General features: G+C 40.9%; 1 pseudogene; it reads left to right on the top strand.

The window, feature by feature from the left end:
• Positions 1-3,072: 3,072 nt before the first annotated feature.
• LOC129114883 (hydroxycarboxylic acid receptor 3-like) lies at positions 3,073-4,103 on the top strand (annotated as a pseudogene).
• The last annotated feature ends 325 nt before the right edge of the window (positions 4,104-4,428 follow it).

Raw genomic sequence — 4,428 nt, forward strand, 5'->3', positions numbered from 1 at the left:
ATTTGGTCAATGCCAAGTGCTCCTTGTTGGAACAAGTAATTTAGACGTATGACCTCATCATGTGATATATGGTTTTCCTGGATTATTTCATTTAACATGAAGTGCAAGCACTTATAAATAGACTCCAAAGTATAGGATTCACTACAAGAATTGAGCACCAAAAAGCAAATATATCAAGGATTCATATTCAAATAGTTGCAAGAAATATGTTGCAATAGTTGTACAGAATCTTCCTGCCAGATCATGAATAGTTTTTTCCTACCAAACCTCAGGCTTCACAATGCAGACCAAAACTGTATTTTTGACATTTTAAAAGATGGTAACTCACTCAAAAACAAAATCTGGATTTATTTACTACAGGTAGCAGGGTAAAACTTACTTTGAACGTAAGTTGATACTTTAACATGTTCCTCTTGCCTTCAGCAGTGCTGTTGAGAAGACACCCAACATTGACAGCTGATATACCCACAGGAAGTCACACTTGCACTAATACCATCTCTTCCTCTTCTTGCAGTACGCTGTGGAGCTCATTAAACCAACAGACCTAAAAGGTCACTACTTTGAAGTTTACTTCACATGGTTGCTGCTCTATAAGTTACTGTCTGAAAGACCTATTTGTGCAGAATGTGAATGTATTCACTTTGATTTGCCTGGGTAATTCTACTCAATCCTCAGCAGTCTCTCAGTCTTTTTTTGCTGGTATGCATCATAATGCTGCCACCTCCACCCGCCTTCGCTGTATGTGGCGGCAAGGAGTCATTCCTGTCATGCAAGCAACAGTAAGTTGATGGTTTTGTCTGATCCGGCCACAAATTATTTTCTAAGCTGTCCTAAAAGTGGTGAGTTACACCAGTGTCCTGTGGCTTATTGCAGTTGCTGCATTTTCTCAAATTTCAAATGCACTGTAAAGCTGTTGGGTAAGACTCAGTAAAACACAAGAAATATGTTTCAATAGTTATACAGAATCTTCCTTGCCAGATCATGAATAGTTTTTTCCTACCAAACCTCAGGCTTCACAATGCAGACCAAAACTGCATTTTTTGACATTTTTAAAAGATGGCAACTCACTCAAAAACAAAATCTGGATTTATGTACTACAGGTAAGAGGGTAAAAACTTGTATCTCGCCTTTTGGCGTGAACTGCCCCTTTAATTCACAATCCATTCAATTCCAAAGTCAAGGTGTTAATTAGAAATGTGGCCTATGCGGTAGCCTTCACTGCGAGTACCACACACACATACACACACACACACACACGGCTGCTAAGTGAAGCCACATCAGGCTTTTAAAAGGCGCAGGTCCCCTCAGTGAGCTTTAACACGCCGAGTCCCGCAGTCTCTTCACCGTGTGGGCACATGCCCTCATGCTGTTCATCCTCTAGTTTTGACAATGACGGTTTCACAAGAAAAACAAACAAATTAAGACACAAAAACGTTCAGGCTAGAGTAAATATATCAGCGTCCTCTTCTATCTAGACGCCATAGTCTCTGTGGGACATCTCCAAGCTGCGGCTTCATTGCTGGTGCTGCATCACGGCTGAAGGAGGAAGAGCAATGACTGCGTTACGTAGATAGATCCTCCCCCAAGGTGGAGGAAATCATCATCATCTCTTTCTGCCTCAGACATCATCGCAGATGAGTGTTTTGCATCAGACTTTTCCTTTTTATACATTATGCTGTGTGTTTCGGTTCTCATCCGTCCGTTTCTCTCAGCTGCATACAGTGACGTCACCTGAATGAAATGAAAACACATGAGGATTATCTTTTTTTTTACTCTGATAATCCTTGAGATTGCATCTGATTTATAATAACAGTGAAGTAGTGGTGAAATAAGGAACCAGGAAATGATGCTCAGATTAGGGTAGACTGCTGTGACACATGGAAACATGGGCCAGGCCATAACTTTAAAGCATCGTACTATTGACCATATTATTACAAACAATGTTATGGCATTCAAGCAAACTCAATAATATTTCAAAATCAACGTTTCGGGACTGTATTTAGCAGAGCAGCTCATATGGTTGCAGGTATTTGTGCCCCCAAGATGTATAGGAAAAGTCAATTGATACATTCAGTTGATTATACTTTAAATAAAAATCACACCAGTCTTACACCATGCTGTTTAAAACCATCACACTTCAGCCAGTGCAGAAGAATTAGTAATAGTAATTGTAAACTCTAAATACATTAATGTACATCTCTGCCAATGTCCGCAGCCGCACACAAATGTATTAAATATAAACACAGACATGCAGGCATGTGCGTGTGCACCAACAGGAATCTACATTCACGCCTGCACTTACAGGCGAGTCTATATAGTGTTCACTCCGGTCTCAGTAAGTTGATATTTTAACATGTTCCTCTGCCTCAGCAGTGCTGTTGAGAAGACACCCAACATGACAGCTAATATACCCACAGGAAGTCACACTAACACACTGATCTTCCTCTTAGGGAGGCTGTGAGCTCATTAAACTCAACAGACCCAAAAGCATTACCATTTGGGTTTACTTCACATGGCTGCTGCCCATAAGTTACTGTCTGAAAGACTTATTTGTGCAGAATGTGAATGTATGCACTTTGATTTGCCTGGTAATTCTACTCAATCCTCAGCAGTCTCCCAGTCTTTTTTTGCTGGTATGCATCATAATGCATACCAGCAAAGAGGTGAATTAACTTCCAGGGGAGGGGTTCCCAACATGGATGATTGCAGACTTTATTCCAGTGGTTTGATTTTAATTGAAGATTGATGCAATTAAATATACAACTCATTAAGGATTTTTACACTAGACTTAAGGGTAAATACTGTAGGTTTCCACATGTAAGGTTATTGTGAAGTGATACTTCCTTACTCTCTGGTCCCTCTGCAGTAATTAGCCTACCCTTTGCAGCTTTCTGGAGAAATATAGCATGTTTGGGGAAATATAGATTACCTTGTGTGTAACACTTAATGAAAAGCAGAACCTTCTGCATTGGGCTTCCTGTAAATGCATAAACCACACAACACTTTTTTTTGGTTCAGAAGTTTCCCTTTAAAATGCAGACATTTGTCAAGATGTTAGTTCTCTGATCTGCAGCCAGTGAGGAAGCACGTAAGTTAACATGCATTGCGATTTCAATGGAACTCTGTTGACCAGTGTGCTGCCACCAGTGCTGCTGACAGAGTTTGTTTTTGGAGTCCTTGGAAATGGTTTGGCTCTCTGGGTCTTCTGCTTCCACATGAGGCCATGGAAGAGCAGCACCGTGTTACTCTTCAACCTGGCAATGGCTGATTTTCTGCTCAACATGGCTTTGCCTTTCCGTGCCATCTACTACATCTCGAAGATCAAGTGGAAGTTTGGAGACGCTCTGTGCAACATCTGCCTCTTCATGTTGGCAATGAACCGCAGTGGAAGTACCCTCTTCTTGATGGCTATCGCTCTGGACAGGTACATGCGTGTGGTTCATCCCCATCATCCCATCAACTCTCTGAGTGTCTCCAAAGCCATGTGTGGAGCACTTGTTTTATGGTTGTTCACCATCTCAATGACAGTTCATGTCGTTAATCTGAAACATATCAACACAACCCACTGTGAGAGCTTCAGGGTTGATACTGAAATGCACCATAATCTGAACTGGCACAAGTTTGAGTTTCTTTTTATCTTCTATATACCTCTGCTTGTGGTTCTCTACTGCACATTCAACATTATTCGCCACCTGAGAAAGAGACAGTTGTCCCAGCAGGCAAAGATTAGGAAGGCTCTTTGGTTCATCATTGTTGTGGCAGTGCTCTTCATCGTTTGCTACCTACCAAGCAACATCGCGCAGCTGCTGATTTGGATCCAGACCCACCAATTAGTCAGCAAGCTCCCCATTCTGAAGTCTGCCCTGCTCTGGAAAACATGACCATCGTGTTTTCATCACCATTAGCCTGACCTATCTTAACAGCGTGTTGGATCCTGTCGTTTACTACTTCTCCAGCCCTGTCTTCAAGAACTTCTGCAGGAAAGCTCTTCATCTACCCCAGACAGACACGAATGAAAGTACAGAGAAGAAGACTCGGGAAACAGGCTCCCAGTCGCTCAGCCACCTGTGATCACACACCCGGACACCATTAAGATGGATGCAGCTCCGCAACAAAAATGTTTACTTAAAGTGACATGTTTCTTTCAAAATTGTCAAGCAAGTGCTATAGCCAACAATATGCTATTTCTTACTTCTCATATACAGTAGTTATCCAATATCTATTTACTGCAAAGAATGTAATGCATTAACCAGACATTGTTTCATACTAATATCAGCTTATAAATAAAATATAATCTTTTAATCCTGTGAAAACTGACTCATTATTATGGAAACATACATATCAACTGCGATGATAAAAAGTTTTTATAATGTCTCATAGCTTTCTCATACCAGGCAATCTATGATCATTATGATACGAAGTCATATT

This window comes from Anoplopoma fimbria, unplaced genomic scaffold (genome assembly GCF_027596085.1).
Source record: "Anoplopoma fimbria isolate UVic2021 breed Golden Eagle Sablefish unplaced genomic scaffold, Afim_UVic_2022 Un_contig_10745_pilon_pilon, whole genome shotgun sequence".
Classification (NCBI taxonomy): domain Eukaryota; kingdom Metazoa; phylum Chordata; class Actinopteri; order Perciformes; family Anoplopomatidae; genus Anoplopoma; species Anoplopoma fimbria.